The sequence below is a fragment of the Bos indicus genome, chromosome 10, assembly GCF_029378745.1.
Source record: "Bos indicus isolate NIAB-ARS_2022 breed Sahiwal x Tharparkar chromosome 10, NIAB-ARS_B.indTharparkar_mat_pri_1.0, whole genome shotgun sequence".
NCBI classification, from domain to species: Eukaryota; Metazoa; Chordata; class Mammalia; order Artiodactyla; family Bovidae; genus Bos; species Bos indicus.
The window spans coordinates 58,911,755-58,930,150 of NC_091769.1; the positions used below are offsets into that span (position 1 = coordinate 58,911,755).

Consider the following 18,396-nt stretch of genomic DNA (forward strand, 5'->3'; position numbering starts at 1 on the left):
AAACAATGACAAAATCTGAGATATACAATGAGATACTTAGAACAGACTGGCTACTATAGACTAAGGCAATTTGTTCTGCTGTTTTGGGATTAGTTACTTCTGAAACACACACACAAATACACAAATGGTCTCAATATAAATCATAAACCAGGAAATCAAAATAAGCCTCTCCATTAGTGAGGGCTTCCCGGGAAAAAAGATAGTTTCATGAACGAAAAGCTTCTAATTATTTGGTGTCTAGGATTTTCAGACAGACTTAATGGCCCTTTTCCTTCAACTTTAGGGGTGGGATTGGGCTGGTAGGGTGGGGAGGGGTGTGAGGGGAGGGTAACAGCTGGTAGACCCACTGGCAAACTGTCCTGCTTTGTGGGAGGTCCACACTGCAAACAAATCCATTTACTCTGGACACCTTAATACCTGAATTGAAATGGTCAGTCAGAAATGATCAATTATGACATGATTGGCTTTTTAACAGAAAAAAATTTAAATGAGTCATACTTGAGATAATTTGGTCTTTCTCTGGTGAGAAGGGAGCAAGAGAAAAACCTTCGGAGCAGCCCCTATAGGCTGGGTGCTTTACAATATGCAGTTCTGTTTAATCCTCACAACAACTGTGCAAAGGCATCAGCAGCTCCACTTGACATGTGTGTGAACCGGGCTCAGCAATTTGCCCCAGGAGGTTACGTGAACAGTGAATGTAAAGTTGGGATTTCCACTTAGGGCCAGTCTGACTCCCCAGCCCATGCACTCTCCTTGTGCCACAATGGCACAAGCTACCATTTTAAACTGACCTTCAAATAGTCCCTCTAGTCTTAGTAAAGCAAACGTTTTTAGTAGGTGGCTGGTGGTGAAGCTTTAGGCATCTTTTCACAGCAGAGAATCCTTAACCCCTGGTTCTGGGGTGACTCAGATCCCCAATTTTCAATGGTTGTCACAGGCTATGAATTGGAGGGGGCATTTGGCTGGGCTGTGGCACTGGCAGTCACAGGGCATATGGCCTCCTTGCTATGACACACATCTCAAGTCAAGTGGGGTAGGACTCTTTGAGGTACCCTTTCTGTGAGAACAGAGCCTGAGGCAGGGCTCCCTAGGGGGCAGCCCCTGATCACAACAGTTAGGGGCTGCATGGGTAGAGGGGAAGCAGGTCAAGTGACATGCCACCAAGTTGCAGTGACTGGGAAGAGAACCCAGGCGGGCTTGGGTGAGGGTGGGTGAGATGATGCTACTGAAAGCAGAGCTTCCTCCGAGGGACACTGCTTCAAAGTTGCAGGACAGCAGTGCCCCGTGCAGTCTGGTTCTAAAGCCTCTGGTCTGTACGGATGCCCCTTCTTCAAATATCCCTAACAAAGGGATGAGTCTTAGTTAATTTAACAAAACTTCCCTGAAACAGTATTTGAGGAGGAGATCTATAGAGGAGGGAGGGCCAGGACTGCTGTGACTAACCCTGGAACAAAGCGCTTTACATGCGCTTGTCTCTTTTGATCCTTCTATCAGCTTAGAGACCTGAAGAGTCCTGCCCAAGGCTTAACTCAAGTCTCTGACTGGAAATCCTGTGGTTCTTTTCCTGCAGCTGGGAAATAGGATAGTGTTAATATATACAAGCACATACATATTCTAAGGTGTGATATAGATCCAGAAAGGTTTGGGGTTGGAAATGATCTGCCTTGAACTTGGCATGATCATCAAATGAATACCAGTGGGGCAGCTCTTCACCTGCTACACTTGAGTTCATCCCTGGAGGAAGAACTAACACGCCAACAGATGTAACAGGCAACTTTCCACTTCTTTTTCCAGACTTTGTCTACTGGGGTATACCCACAGGTAATCCCTCCAACCGAAAAATCAGAGGGCCAGTGGGCAGCTTAGGAAATGTGAAAAAAAATGCATGATAATAAGTTCTGCTTTTGCATAAAACATGATCATTATATTTGTGCAAAGATATCCAAATAATTCACATGCCTCTACTGCCCTCGAGTACTTGTCTTCAATCGCACTCATACTCTTTGAGTTCCTGCCTGGTGCATGGTGCTGTGACACATATGGTCAGCACATAGATGCCAGATACTGACCTCGGACAGCACAGGCCATGCCCCTGTCTCTATACAGGGCGCAGAAAGTCTCCTCTCATCTGGCATCCCTGGGTAGAAGAAGAGGGCCCCTTCATTTCTTAAAAAGTATATCCATTGCGGTTTGGGAGCTGACTTAGAGTTTGCCTCTTTTAGACTTCTCAGTTTAGAGGGGAGGAAACTGAGTTGAAGTGATTTGCCCAAGGTCTATGCAGCTAGTCACAACAAGGGATAGAACTCAGTCCTCTTGACTCCCAGTCCAGTGCTCTTTCCTCTGTATTATAATTATTAAGAAGAAGAGGATGAGAGTTCAAACTATTACCCCTATTTTACAGATAGAAAAACTGAGAGCCTAATTCAGTTTAGGAGTGACTGCCACTCCAAAATTATGAAAATTCTTAAGTTTATGGAAGTGATTTGCAAGCTCCTCAGGAATTCTATTTTCCACTCTTCCTGATGGAAACACATATGCAGAGTTCAGTGCTGCAGTGAACGCGCTGAAGCGTTCAAAGGCTGTGCAACCTGCTGATCATACAGTTTCTCTCCTATATGAAAAGTAAGGGGATTGAAACTGGTCCTTGCCATGATTAAGCCTAGTATCCAAACAGATTATGCATTTATAGATTCTCCTAAAGAGGCAAACCAGCATATATCTGCATGTCAGATATGTCACAGCCATGCCCCACACCAAAACTTGATGACAAAGGGTACTGTTTCCCTCCTGTTGGACCCACACTTGAATTTGGTACTACTCCAGAAAAGGCTCTAACAGAAATACCCTGATATGCAATTAGGGGAGCTCGACAATTGTGATGACAATTCTAAAAATTCAACAGAAATGTGTGAACCCAGCATGGACTGAACTCTCTGTGCCAAGTTCTGTGCTAGGACCTTTACATGGGTTTTCATATTTAATGTTGATGACCTATGATGCTAGCATTGTGAGCACTGTTTTCCATATTAGGAAGCTAAAACTTCTTCACTTAAGGAACTCGCCACCATAAAATGGTAGTTGATTATTCAATATATGTTTACTGCACTTAAATGATGTGCCTGGCACTGGACTAGATGCTGGTAATATAAAGTTAAATAAGACATGGTCCTCATCTTGAAGAAGCTTATAGCCTGATGATATTCATTTCCAGCTGATGTGAGAACTTCTGCTTGTCAGAGCTAGATTAATGTAAATATAGTATTTGCTAAGTAAATTCTAAAAGACTTGCTCTAGAACATTCATTTTGAAGGTTGGAAAGGGTTAGAGAAGCAATCCTAGGATAGCAAAATATAGGACTAGGGTCTACAATGAGAGGGAAAAATTAGAGACAGAGAATTGGCATTCATGACACGTGGAATAAAATGGGCAAAAAGCATGGAGGTGAGAACGATCAGCTCACATAAGAGGGCCAGCAAACCTTGGGTTTCTTCTCTTGGCTGAAGGTGTTCCATGTTGAGGAATAATGTGAACAATAAACTTGGTGATACAAGACACTGGCAGAAAACCTTAGCAATCAGACAAAGCCGTTTGAATTAAGTGATCAGAAAATGAGTCAATAAAAATATGCTGATTCAGGCTCCTGGTTTTTGAATATCACTAGACTGTAGACATCTGTGACAAATAATTCCAGAGAAAGAGTTTTGTTCATGTGTTATTGATCCTAACTTGGGCATACTACCAACTAGATCAGTCTTTTGAAATCCTTGAACTAATCAGGAGTGAACTGATGGTCCTGGCCTGGGCAACAGATGCAGAGGATAAAACCCAACTGGAGATGAGTTCAGAGCAAACAATGGGCTAGGCTTTGTGATTAGATGAAAGAAGGAAAGGAGGAAAGAAAACAAAGATAATGCTGGTAACCCTAGAAATAACAGAAATTTAGGAATTAGCTACCTAGTAAGATTGGCTTTCAGTAAGGTTTAGATATTACAAATGTGCTTATTCAAGTGGGAGACATTCCTTGAAAACATTAAATATGTCCCCCAAAGTATAAATCAAGATATTTAGGGTCTAAGAATTTGTGCTGTTTTTAGAGTAGAAGGTGGGAGTGGGGGGCAACCTGGAAAACATCATGTAGATGCTAAGCCATTAGAATTTCCATGATGTTTTAATGGTTTTATGTGAAGATGAAGAGTAGGGGTACTCTGGAATACCCAAGAAGCCTGGGACCACACCTTTCGGCAACTGACAGACCTGTTAAAAAGGGTCTTGCTCCTACAAGTGTTTGGAAGGGTGTCTCTAATGAGTGTGGAGAGGGACAAAACAGAAGACCTCAGTCTGCAGACTGGGTGACCCTGGGTGATTAATGAGAAAAGAGGTCACCATAAGGAATTAGGACAGAAGACAGATAAAAGGTGGCCAGAGACTTTAGAAGAGAGCCCAAAGCAAATAGTTGCAAGATGTTCTTTGCAGCAGCAGAAAAGTAAAAATTTCTGACTGGCAAACAGTTCATCAGACTAGTGAAAGAGAAGTCATTGGTATCCTCAAAAGGCAGCATGTGGAACAGGAAGCTGGTGAACCAGGAGGGGTGGAACATCAGAGCCCAGTCCGGCCTCCTGACGTGCAAGCCCATGTGCTGGATGGATGCATAATTAGTCAATACAAAAACCTGGCCATCAGCATCAATCTGTTTTAATATCTAGCTGTCTGGCTGAGTCAGACTGGGGAGGAAAGAACATGAACTTTGGGAGTCAGACAGAAGGATTTTAATCCTTCCTCAGCCAGCAATCAACTGTGAGACAGTATCGAAAGATTTAACCTCTATTTCTTTATCTTTAAAATGGAACTGCTTTTACTTATCTTACAAGTTTTTTTTTTTTCCTTTTTTAAAGACTGAGGCAAGGAAAAATGCCTATAAATTATGGTTAAAGGTACTCAGTACATACCAACTCCCCTAGGACAGTGGGTTGTGTAGCTGTGTTACTTAGTGTCTTGCAGTTCTTAAGAGGATTTTCAGAAACTGTTTTTGAAGGTCAGGGGCAGGGAAGTTCTGGAGAGACAAAGGCTGAAGCTTCAACTACACCCTACTCTTACTAGAGCACTGCAATTCCATAAAATTTTTATTTAAAAATATGATGAAAGCAGAGACAAAATGACAGAGACTAGTAATGAATTTAGCAAAGTTTCAGGCTACAAGGTTAATATACAAAATCCAATTGTATTATATTACATTAGTAGCAATCAATTGAAAAAAAATTAAAAGCCATTCCAATACAATAGGACAAAAAGCCATAAAATACTTGTAATAAATAAATTAAAAAAAGTTTAAGATTGCTACATCAAAAAGTGCAAAACACTGCTGAGAGAAATTAAAGATCTAATGGTGAGATATATCAGATTTGTGCTCTAAGGCTGTATCTTTAAGGCGGCAATTCTGCCTAAATTGTTCTGTAGAATCAATGAACTGTCAATTAAAATTCCAGCAGGCTTTTTGTTTAGAGTTTCAAAGAACAAAGCTGATTTCAAGATGTATACAGAAATGCAAATAACCAAAGTATGGTGAGTTAGGGACCTCTGAGAAGCAGGCAGGGAGACTGGATTTAGATATGCAAGAGATTTCTAGAGGAAAATGGGGAGGAGAGAAGGTGGGAAAGGGAGCAGGAACAGACAAGAACACTGTCAGATCCCAATGCAGGTCGGGCACCCATGAAAGGAGACAAGGAGGGAAGAATTGTGTGCAAAGGGCTTCAGACCAGAGTGTAATTGAGAGTTTTAGTTAGGAAAGGGGTTGTCCCCAGGCAAAGATTGCCTTTTGGAAGGGTCTTGCATTGGACGGAATGGGTTATCAGAATACCCATACCATACTCAGTCATTGGTTGGAGCTACCAAGAGAAAGATAGCCTTTCTGTGAACTTGCTGGTGAATCTATAGAGTTAGAGTCATCAACCACACTTCCAAAAGCAGGTTCTTTTGAAGGAGATCTGAGAAGCACACTTCCATGGCAAAGTTATTTATTGAGCTGCTCTGGGTCTTAGTTGCAGCATGCAGGATCTTTTAGTTGTGGCATGAGAACTCGGTCACAGCAGGTACTAAGGACTAAGGACTCTCAGTCTAATTCCTCAACCAAGGCTTGAACCTGGACACCCTGCATTGGGAGCATGGAGTCTTAGCCACTGGACCACCAGGGAAATCTTGCAAAGTAATTTATAAAGAACAAAGTTGGAGAATTTGTCTTCCAAGTTACCAACCTTATTGCTATATTTCAATACTTTCTATAAAGCTACAGTAATCAAAAGTTTGGTATTGGCAAAAAATAAACATACAGATCCCTAGAACAGAATAGAGAGTCCAGAGAGTCCTACACATATACTGTCAATTTTAAACAAAGGTACCAGGGCTGTTCAATGGGGAAAGAAAACTTTTTTCAACAAATGGTGCTGGATCAACTGGATATGGTTAAGGAGGTAAGGGGTGGGAGAAGCATCAACCCTTAACTCACACCATACACAAAAATTCACTCAAAATGAATCACAGACCTAAATGTAAAACCTAAAACTGCTAAACTTTTAAAAGAAAACAAGAGAAAAAAATCTTTGTAATCTTGAGGTGGTGAAGTTTCCTTAGAATACATATAAAAAGCACAACACAGAAGAAAAATTAATAATTGGAATTCATCAAAAGTTAAAAAACTTTAGATCTTCAATAGACAGTAGGAAAACAAAGCAGACCACAGACTAGGAAGAAAATATTTGGAACACATATATTAAACAAAAAACTTGATTTCAAAATGTTTAAAAGAAAAAAAAAAAAAAAAAAACCTCTTAAAATTCAATAAGACAAACCAATTTTATAAAACAGGGGAGGGAGTTCCCTAGTGGCCTAATGGTTAGGATTCCAGGCTCTCACTGCCAGGTCCAGGTTCAGTCCCTGGTCAGGGAACTGGGGCCCTGCAGGCTGTATGGTGCTGCCAAAGCAAACAAAGCAAAAAAGGGGAAATACTTGACCAGATGTTCACAAGAGAAGATATATGGCTGGCCCAGCCCTGCTGACCTCCACAGCTGACTTGGGCTGGGTCTCCTCTTACCTGCTCAGTGAAGCAGGTTGGTGTGGGGGCCGGAGTTTAAAAAAAGAAAGAAAAAAAGATAAATGAATGGCCAGTAAGTTGGCTAAAAATAGCTCAAAGTTATTAGTAATTCAGTTCAGTTCAGTCACTCAGTTGTGTCTGACTCTTTGCGACCCCATGAATTGTAGCACTCCAGGCCTCCCTGTCCATCACCAACTCCCAGAGTTCACTCAGACTCACGTCCATGGAGTCAGTGATGCCATCCAGCCATCTCATCCTCTGTCATCCCCTTCTCCTCCTGCCCCCAATCCCTCCCAGCATCAGAGTCTTTTCCAATGAGTCAACTCTTCGCATGAGGTGGCCAAAGTACTGGAGCTTCAGCTTTAGCATCATTCCCTCCAAAGAAATCGCAGAGCTGATTTCCTTTAGAATGGACTGATTGGATCTCCTTGCAGTCCAAGGGACTCTCAAGAGTCTTCTCCAACACAATTCAAAAGCATCAATTCTTCGGCGCTCAGCCTTCTTCACAGTCCAACTCTCACATCCATACATGACCACTGGAAAAACCATAGCCTTGACTAGACGGACCTTTGTTGGCAAAGTAATGTCTCTGCTTTTCAATATGCTATCTAGGTTTAGGGAGAGGCTAATTAAGACCACAATCAGATACTTCTAGAATGGTTAAAATTAAAAGACTGACGCATATCAAGTGTTAGTGAGAATGTGGAACAACTGCAACTCTGATACTTCTGGTAATTTGAAAGATAATTTGGCAGTTTTAAAAATGTTAAAAATATAGCTACCACACAATGCAGCCACATTCTATTCTTGTATGTCTGTGTTCATTGTAGCCTTATTTGAAATAGCCAAAAAGCTGGGAAACAAATTGAAGGTTCATTAACAAGTGAATGGATAAACTGTGGTTTAACCATAAAATAGAATGCTACTCAGCAATACTGAGAAACAAATTGTTGAACTGAACAATGACATAAATGAGTCTCAAAACCAATATGCTAAGTGGAAGAAACCAGACAAAAGAGTACAGATTATATGATTACACTGAGAAAAGATTCTCAAAAATGTAAACTGATCCATAGTGATAGGAAGCACATTTGTAGTTAAGGATGAGGCAGAGGAAGGGATGGCTTACAAGATGATGAAAATGTTATCTTGATTTTGGTGATGATCTCATTCATACATAGATATGTGTCAAAACTCATAAGATTGTATGCTTTAAATATTTGAGGTTTATTATATGTCAATTATGCCTCAATAAAGTGGTTTTAAAAGGATGAAGGAAAGAGATAAGAGCTAGTGTAAACCATGCAATCCCATCAATACAATAAAAGGATTTGAACAGTGCCCTAGAAGAAACATAGGGAAGAGTGAGTCTAGTACTTTGCTTTCCTACTTGTCTATTTAGAATCTGCCTTTCCCTTAGGCTGGAGAGAGTGGAGAAAAAAAGAGATGCCTAGTAACAACCGGCTGTGGCAGTTAAAGCTTCTTGGAGCACTCCAGCTTGCTAGGCTGGGGTCTGCACAAGGAGTGCCCTTCCCTTTTGACAGGGGAGCAGGCAGACTAGCTGCCTGGGTAAACACCACAGGGGTTGGTCGCATAGAGCCTGGAGCTCAGAAGGGGGTTGTACTTGCTGTTTAATGGTCTGCAGTCACCATATTGACTCAACAGTTTTATCTTTGAGTCTTTGTTTTGTGAGCAAAGTCCCATGAGACTGAATGCACCAGGAACTTGGACCCTTGGCTCAAACAGGGTCATGCCTCCTGCAGCTTCCCAAGTTTTGGATTCCCCACTCCTCTGTCCTGCCCAGTGAACATGGCTGGGCACAGATGGGAGAAGGACAGGACTGGTGCACAGCCAAGGGGACTGAGTCATCACACGGTGGTTGCCCTAAGAGTATCCCTGTGCCCAAGAGAGCACAACAGCAAATGGCAAACTTTAAAAGGCGGAAAGACCATGGAAGAAAGGAAAATGCCTTTCCCTCCCTGCTTTTTGACCAAGGGGCTCCTCCTTTTCACTTTGCACTGAGCTGTGCAAATTCTGTCTATGCTGTGGAGCTGCCTGCCTGAGATTGCTGTGCTCCTCCAAGACCTACCTGCCCAGTCACTGCAGCTGTGGACTGCCACCATGACAGGAGATGGGCCAATTTTGCTCCTAAGAGCTTTCCCACCACTTGCAGGGGAAAGGTGTGACTCAATGACAGTGGAGCATTGTCAGGAGAAGTCTGGAATGTAGGGCACATTCGCTCTACAGAACAGGAACTCTATCAGGGTAGAAGCAAGGGAAAGTCTTGCTTTCCTGAGATCCCTCTGGATGCAGACTTCCCTGCTTGTTGATTTCCTCTCCAGTGTGGAATAAGAGTGAAAGTCCCAATGTGGTATCTTGAAAAAAGTAACCATGACAACAGCCAAGTCCATAGAGAGAGTAGTAGAATGTATTGAGCTCACCTTCAATACCTAGCCCTTCCTTCCGGAATGACTGCTCCTACGCAATGATCCAGCTTCAACAAAAGAGCAGAAGGGAAGAGCAGGCCTGGAAAACCTTCGTGTGCCCAGGCCCATCAGAGATTAGCGGTATCTCGTTGATTTGTCAGTTCTGTGCCTTCAGCTGTCTTTACACAGTCCAGGTAGTCCAAATCAGCTTTAGAAAACTTATTCTGAAAGAATGAGAGCAGATAGGAGCTCTTTTTAGAAACATGTCTGTTAAACACATGTGTTTAGAAGTAAAAATAAACTTGGAAAGTTTCATTAAGTGAGTTGGGATATGATCAAACTTGTGGCCTAATCTTCGACTCCGTGGTTGGAGAATGAACTGGTAGGAGTGTTTTTCCTTTGGTCCCAGGGGAAGGGCTTCCCACCAGCCCTTCTCCAAGGCAGAATGAAGCAGTCCAGTCTTCAAGGGCTCTGGCTGGGAAGAGAGGAGGTCTGGGTTCTAAACTCTACCACTAACTTGGGACCTTGGGTGTGCGGTTTAGCCTCTTAGGCTGAGCCAGTGTTTGCCCTGCTCTGTCTGTGGATGTAAATCACTGTGACCTGTGAGAGCATATCACATATTTGTCTTTGCTTTTCTCTGAGTCTGGCATTTTTTGCAAGGTGAAAGATAAGTCTTTCCTCTGCCGAGTATGGGAAGACTTGGGGAGAGAACAGAGGGTTATTGCAGCTTTCCACTGAGGAAACCAGCTATTTTTCTCAGTGTTGGGGGAAGGCAGATTTGCTTTGTCTCTGAGATTATAACTAGACTTATCAAGACTGGTCATGTATGCCAGCCTGTAGCCTAGCACTTAGCTCACTGGGCATCAGAGATCTGAGGCTCTAGAGCCAAAAAGTTCAGGCAGGCATTGGGTCAGAGAATAACAGATAATAATCAAAGGAAGTGGGGGAATGCCAGCCCCATTGAAAGGAACAACAGACTGTTGGCCATAGGGACTGTGGGTCCAGTGTGGGCCGATCTGAGTTTTCCTCAAGAGAGGCCTGAAATCTGGGCTTTTAAAACTTCAGATGTCCAAACCTTTAAATAACCGCAGTGAAAACAAATTTAAAGCATAATGTAAGCCAAAGTGAGACAGGTTAGCGGGCTGGGAGGGTTAATGACAGAAACTCTGGTTAGTGGGGGAAACGCAAGAGCAGGCCAGTCGCGGCCCACTCCTGCAGACAGCCCAGGTGGAAGCAGGGCCTCGGGTGTGCTTGTGTAGGCAGCTCACCTCCTGTCCGTCAGCTGTCCTCTTCCGTCTCCCCTTCCTCCAGCCTGAGGCTGCTTCACCTCTACGTGGGAGGAGGAGGTTTAGGCCCTCCTATCACCCAACCTTTTCCCAAAGCCACCACTGTGGCCAGTCCTCCCTACCCCTATAGGGCCTGGATTTTGAGACTCAAAAGCCAGGAAAGTATTTTTTCCTTCTGCATTCTGCTTTTCTGAGGCAATGGAAAATGCTCAGCTGATTTAATGAGGAGAAGGTATAAAGGTAAACCTAGTAACGCTAACTAACCTGACCCCAGCCCAGGGGTTATACTGGATGGAGGAACATCACACACAACAGGAGGCTCAAATGTGGGCCGTGTGCTTGGGAAGTTAGGGCTAGTCTGGTATAGCTGGTGGCTGCTGCTGCTAAGTCGCTTCAGTCGTGTCCGACTCTGTGCGACCCCATGGACGGCAGCCCACCAGGCCCCACTGTCCCTGGGATTCTCCGGGCAAGAACACTGGAGTGAGTTGCCATTTCCTTCTCCAATACATGAAAGTGAAAAGTGAAAGTGAAGTCGCTCAGTTGTGTCCTACTCTTAGCGACCCCATGGACTGCAGCCTACCAGGCTCCTCCATCCATGGAATTTTCCAGGCAAGAGTGCTGGAGTGGGGTACCATTGCCTTCTCCGATAGCTGGTGGAGTGTAGGGCAAGTAGCAGGGGAGAAGACTGGAAAGACAGATGATATAGGACTTAACATAAAAAGAAATTAATTGGCTTCGATGTCTGATTACTTATGTGTTATTTTTGTGGTCCAATTCTACATCTGTTTTGTGTAATCTTTTCATCCAAGCACTTTAAAGTGACATAAAGGGCTTCAGAAAGCATGATCTGGAAACCATGCTCATCATAATTTGCCATCTACAAAGGATCCAAAGCTGACACAGCTGAACTCATTTGAGGGTATAAGTAGCCCCGGACTTCACTGAGAGGTGCACCACGGCTGTCACTAAGCTTTCTTGCGATTTCAGAAACTGCTACCACTTTCTGCATGCCCTCTCCCCGCTGCCCCCACCCAGTTCCCATTGCCTACTTTGCCAGACTCCACCAAACTCTTCTTCCCCCAGTGACCCTTTCAAATCCATCTCTGACCCCTGAGGACACTGTTTTCCTTTCTACCCTCTCAAGCAGAGGGTTTGTTTCCAATGGTACAATCTCCAGTTTCAGTGTCCGGAACCTGGGCGCTGCCTCTGGACCGTCACTCTCTTTTTCTTTCTAAAATACTGTAACATCCTTGAGGTTCACGCTGTCCACCCCTTACCCTGACTTCCCTCCTCACTGAAGCCTTTAGCCTCTCTCTCCGGGTCTTCCTCTCCACTTTACTCTAAGGCACTACCATCCTTAGTGCTGATCAAAGCAACACCCTGGCTGCAGAGTTTGTTGACGACTGCACCTTCAGTGACCTTCTTCCTCCACCTCAGCACACTTTGAGAGGCGTAAGTGAAACCTTGCCATCATCAGAAACTGCACCCACTCTGACAACCCATCCTCATCATCTCATCACCTTCCAGCTCATTTACTCAAGTCCCCTCACTAAAATATTCTCCAGCCTCACCGAGATCTCTAAGCCAGTGCCATCACCACTTTCTCTATGTCTTTGAACTTCCTCCTATCTTGAGCTTCTTCTGTATCTGGCCTAGAAGCCATAGTTCTTCTTATAATAGCCTCAAAATATTACTGAGTCCATGGCGCCCCTTTTGCTTACCCTTGCCCGGCAAAGCCCCACAGATAGATAGATAGATAGATATACCTGTGCCTGAGTAAACCAGTATTACTGGAGAACATGGCACAGCTGGGTATATGGGCGTGATGCTAACTAACTTCATGTTTGCCAACCTTGTCTGTATCCTCAACACTGCTCAGCCGTTTTACCATGCTTTGCTAGAAGCTCCTGCTACTTTCACAAATTTCATTTCCTCTTTAGGCTTCCAATCCCTTTATTGTCAAGACATGAAGAGAATGATGACCTCCATACTCCAGGGAGAATGACTCTTTCCCTCCTCTTTATCCCTACAGCACTTCATTCAAATGGTCAATATTATTGCCAGTCGTATATAACACAAGTGATTATGTAGTTAACTATGTCAAGGCATTGTGCCATCTCTGATGAAATAGCTACTTCAAACTAAAACAGCTGGAAAACAGTCATAAGTTGAAAGAAGTATATTTATTGTCTTTATTTTCTTGACTTAACAATTAATTAAAAGCATCTTTTCATTTTTTTAAACAAAGTTCTGGTAGGGAATGTTAACAATGCTTATTGCTCATTTATAAATAAGATTTATATATACTCCTTCCTTTGGTTTTGGAATTAACAATTTCTTATTTCTTTCCAGAATAGCTTGAGGCACCACCTTGGAGGAGCCTCTAAATGACTCTTGTATCCTGAAAACCCATGGTAACCTCATTCCTACTCTGCTGGTTCCAATACCTTTCTGTAAGCTATTTGTATGTGCATGCTGTAGCCTTTTAAAAGGGGCCAGACAGTTTTAGCCACACTGGATCAAATAATAACATGGTTTAATTCATACATGATGTGGATTGGATTATACAGATGTATAATCCAATGTATACAGATGTACACAGATTATTCAGAATGTATCTGAATACAGGTCCTATGCTGTCACCAAGAGCATTTTACCATCTAATTCCAGCCAAATCCTAATAATACCACAAGACTGGGACTGTCTATCTGGGAGACAATTCCCAGTTCCCATCTCCTTCCTCTGTCTAGAGTAATCCATTTGCTGTTCCACCTTTGTAATTTGCATACTCCTTTCATGCGGAGTTTATCACATAAAACCTTGCTATTTTTATATGTATTCGTGTCTTTCTCTTTAGCTGTATCAGGATCTTCTTAAAGGCACAGATAATATTCTCTTTGAGTTCCTCCTACCTGCTCCCACACCTTCCACCCACCCGAACTGGAATCCTAACACCATGCTTTGCACTTAGTTGAAGTTCAGGGTTCCAGAAAAGTTAATGGATGAATGAATCATAAACACAATGTGGGTCATTTCCCCCATGCAATGCATCACCTGTCTTTGCCCACTCTGAAAGCGCTCAGCCTCTTCTCTGCCCACTCCCCCAGCTTCCCATAGTTTCTCCCCATCTGTCTGGTATTCATCTCTACCTCTAAAGTGCTTTCCAATCTGCTGAAATGCTGGTGCCTGCACCATAACTCCCTCTTTTAACTCCTTTTCAAAGCCATTCAGAAAGACTTAATCCTAAGGCTTAGCACTCTTCCATTTGAGAACTGTCCTACCACTCTGGGCTTCTCCAGCCCTGATAATACTGCTCACTCCCCCTCAATCTATGAAGCCTCCCTTAGCAAAGGAGCCAGTTGTCTTGGAACCAAAAGAAGCTATGTGCAGTGCCCAAGTCACCCACTAAATCCCCCTGGAAACTGAAGAGCTGGATGTGTTTCTCCCTAGGTTCTTTCCTTATGCCATCTTTTCTTGAACATCGCCAAAATGCTGCAACTATCTCCAATTATTCCTAAGCTTAAGTGTTTGCCAGAAACTGATGCATATGTAAAGCATGCACTCTTACTGTTCATGCAAAAAAAAAAAAAAAAAAGAAATTTTTTTTTTTTGCTTTAGTGATTACTTAACAAATGTTCCTGGCTATAATGACCCTAAATTCTAACTCTGCCTACCATTACTCCATAGATGTTTTCACTAACCACTACCTCCTCTAACGATCACATCGCCCTCTCATTGGGTGGGAGGTAGGGGGTGCTGCATCATTAGTCCCATTTTACAGATGCACAGTCTGGGGCTGGAAGAGAGATTTTGTGATTTTCCTAAATTGCCATGGTTTGTAAATGGCGGTGGTGGTACTGAGACTTTCCTACTTTCTCAAGCTTTTGTCAAATTTGTCGTGAGCAGCATTTGCTGCAGCCAACTTTGGTTCCTTGGGCATGCAGTCATTCATTTAAATGCTGGCTTCTTTGTTTATTTTTTGATTTAATATCTTCTAATTGGATAAACCAGATTTACATTTTAAAGGGAAAATCACCCTTATAGTCCTCTTAGTTTTTATAAATCTTTGTAACAATTTTAACTGGCCCCTATGTTAGAATTACAAGCAGCCAAAAGATATACATGGAGCACCTCCTTGTTAGCCCTACTGCCAGGCACAGGGAGGCTGGTGCGGGGTGGGAAATGGCACGGGATAGGGTGGGGAAGAAGCGCAGGGAGCTGGAGGGCCTGGAATGCGGTCCACGTTCCCCTGAAGGAGTACCTTTTCCAAAGTTTATCCTTCCTAAGGTGGTTTTTTCCTAAATCACAGAAATGTGCTGCATAGGCTAATAGAGGTCTTGCTAGAAGGGGAAGGGGGCGAGATGCAGGATAGTTTACAATCTAATCTCAGAGTCAAGCCACATGCCCCCAAGTCACACGCACACAGAGGCCCCCACCTGGGTTGCATTGGGATAAAAGACATGCTAGAAATGTCACCAAAAATGTACACCAAAAGCTGGCTGCAGCCATAGGCAATAAAGGAAAATAAAGGGGAGGTGACTGTAGGGTGAGAAAATCTGGAAAGCTTTGTAGAGAAGAGACTGATTTGGAAAGCACACAATCCTAGCTGAAGGAGGGCAATGCTGTCCTGTCCCCTGGCCTACCTATTGCTTGCTTAAGGAGACTCCAGGCCTGTGGAAGTAAGTAGGATATGAAATGCTAGTGTCCGCTACAAAGGAGAGGAGAGAAAAGAAAGCAGGGGCCACAGAGTGGGCAAGGGCATGCTTCTGAGCCACACTTCCTGGATCTGCGTCCTGTTTTGCCACTCAGCAGCTACGTGAACTTGGGCAAGCTACTGGTAGATTCTGGACTTCAGTACTGGTAGTGCCTACCTCCTAGAGCTGGTATACAGATTAAATGAGAATATTACCCACAAAGTGCATAGAACAGTGTCTGGCACACAGTAAGTGCTCAATAAGCGTTAGTTATTATTATGATCACACATGCATACATGTGTATACATTTACCGATATGTACACATGCTGCTGCTGCTAAGTCACTTCAGTGTGATCCACAAGTAGTACTGGGATCCATAGATTGAGATTGATTCTAAAAGACACCAGGAAGGGTCAGAGAAAGAGGACTTGACCATCATGTGCTGCTGCTGTTTTTACATGAGTTAACACTTTGAGATAACAACTCAGAGGAAAGGACAGTAACGAAGATGGTGATGTTTGGGACTGATCTTATGTCCTGGGCTCAGGCCCTGGAGCAGAGGGTTCAAACATTCAAGCCCTGCTTGGATTCCCCACACCGCAACCTGGAGGCAAAGCTGCCATTGGCTTTGCTGCTGTCAGAGGCAACAGTCATCTGAGTTGTGCCCTCCCCAGGGGTTTTGTGGTCCAGGCCCTGGAGGTCATGGAGACCAGCCTCATTGCTAAGGGGAATTTCCAGGCTGCTCTCATCACTCTGACAGAGTCACTGCCTGCTCTGCCTTGCTCCAGACTGAAGGGCACACACAGGCCTGCCCCAAAGTGCAGGAAGTTGGGGCCATCACCCTACCCTCCACACTTGGTGAAATCTATACTCTTGGGCAAGTTACTTAATCTCTTCAAACTACATCTCTAAAATGGACGCGATAATAAAAAATCATTACGGGACCAGTTGTGTGGTTTAGATACAACACGGTAAAGTTTAGTATTCTATAAAAGGTAGCCATTATTGTCGTGAATAGCTTCAATTGCCCTGCTGTTTTGATGCTGCAGGTAGCACATCTGAAAGCACACCTGAAATTCATAATTATGGTGACCAGAACATGTATTGACCAAAGAGGGGAGTTTTTGAGTAAAGGGAGTGCTGTTAGTGATGGCTCTGGGACAATAGGCATAAAGTGGGACTGTTTTGGGTAAACCAACCAGTTCACGATTTTCTACCCATTAGGAAATGTTTTCTCCTTCTTGACATTTCTGTCTTTTGAAAGACATTTATCTTATTGTTTATATTGCTTAGCTCTCGTTGATGGGGGAATGAATATGTGCTAGCCCTTCTACCTAGCACTCTAAGGAAATGAACTCTAACACCCTTCTGATCACTATAGGAGGTAGGTGTGACCTCTACTGCACAGCTATGGAACCTGAGGCTCAGGGAGGTTACATAACTTGCCCAACCAAGGTTACAGGTCCACTAATCGGTATCTTGGGGATTTCAGACATCGGCCAAAGCCTATGACTTCTACTGGATTAGAATGTTTAGAGGCGATTTGAGGATGATTTGGGGGGCCTTGACTCCCACCTCTCACCTGCTGGACCTAAAGGTGCATATCTTCCTCCCACGTGTGCACCAATTCCCAAATCATCAGCTCTGCAGAACCATTGCCTGCAATCTGATGTTCATAGAAATGGGAGCTTCATAAATACAGCTATTAAACCTGCTCCTGGTTTGTTTGTATATGGAATTTTGTGTAGTTTTCATAAGACCTGAAGAGTAATAGCTAAGCCGGCAGTAGGTTATATCTCTATTTTTTCCATTTTTATATTCCCTGCATGGGGTGGGGTGGGCAGCAATATCTCTAGACCTGATGCTCCTCATAGATGAGCTATACAGAACCCCTTGTTTTGGGAATGCCCACTTTGAACTCTGCCCTGGTGATACAGATGAACTGCCCTACCTAATAAGTAGCTATTGTGGAAAACATTAACCTTTGAAAGCTTAGTTCCATGGGAGCAAAGCTATGGCTCCCATAAAACTGGGGAATGATACTCAGAACTCAGCTGAACTTTGGGGACAACTTTATCATTTCTGGGGCCCTAATTTTCAGGAGGATAGCTCCCATGGTGTAAGCTAATGACTGCTTCCTATAGCGGCAGCATGAGTATGAAAAGTGCTCTTTGGCAAACACATTATTCACCCATTGTCACAGAGCCTGTCGTGTCCAGGGTGCTCATCCAGAAGTAATATCTTGTCATAGCAAGCACAAGTTTTCCTCCATACCCTTTGGACCTGGTTTCTCAGGACCGCTGATAAGAGCTTGCATGTAGAACTTGGCATCACTAGCAGGCAAGTCACAACTTTTGTCTCAACTAAACTTCAGCCCCAGGGACAGTCTTCATCCAGGGGTTTAAGGGCTTCCAAACTTTCAACAGTGGCATTGATGCCAGTCCTGAGGAGTGGGAAGATCAAAATTCCTCCCTCCCTACCCACTTGCAAGCAAGCAGACTGAGAAATCTATTCTCAAATATTCTGTTGAGTAAAGATTCCTTTGTTATTTTAACTGGGTTTTTATGGAGACAGGGATTCATTTTTGTGTCCCATGTCCTGAGTGACTTTAATGAGAAATGGCGGAAGTCAGTTCAGGGGAGCCCACATGCCCCTGGGTCTAGGCCCCCACTTCACTCCCCTGACAGATCAAGAAACCATGCAAGAAATTACAGCGTTACTCTTCCAGAGACCTTCAGCACAAATAATGCCTGCTCCTGATTACCAGAATTATGCCTGCATCATTTGGAAAGAGGGAGATTCCCTGCTTTTGGTACAAGTACTGTCTTCTTAACCATCAGGGGTGTTGTACACACAGTTCTATCTCCCTGAAATAGGTCACCACTTGGTGGTTCTTTCTTTTGGT

The 18,396-nt window shown here is 43.6% G+C and overlaps 1 long non-coding RNA gene across 1 annotated transcript in view; it reads right to left on the reverse strand.

The window, feature by feature from the left end:
• Positions 1-18,396, reverse strand: part of LOC139185276 (uncharacterized) — a 218,476-nt gene that overhangs the window by 7,420 nt on the left and 192,660 nt on the right. The window contains exon 5 of the long non-coding RNA XR_011568888.1: positions 9,526-9,734. This is a non-coding gene — a long non-coding RNA (uncharacterized lncRNA). The remainder of the gene's footprint in view (positions 1-9,525; positions 9,735-18,396) is intronic.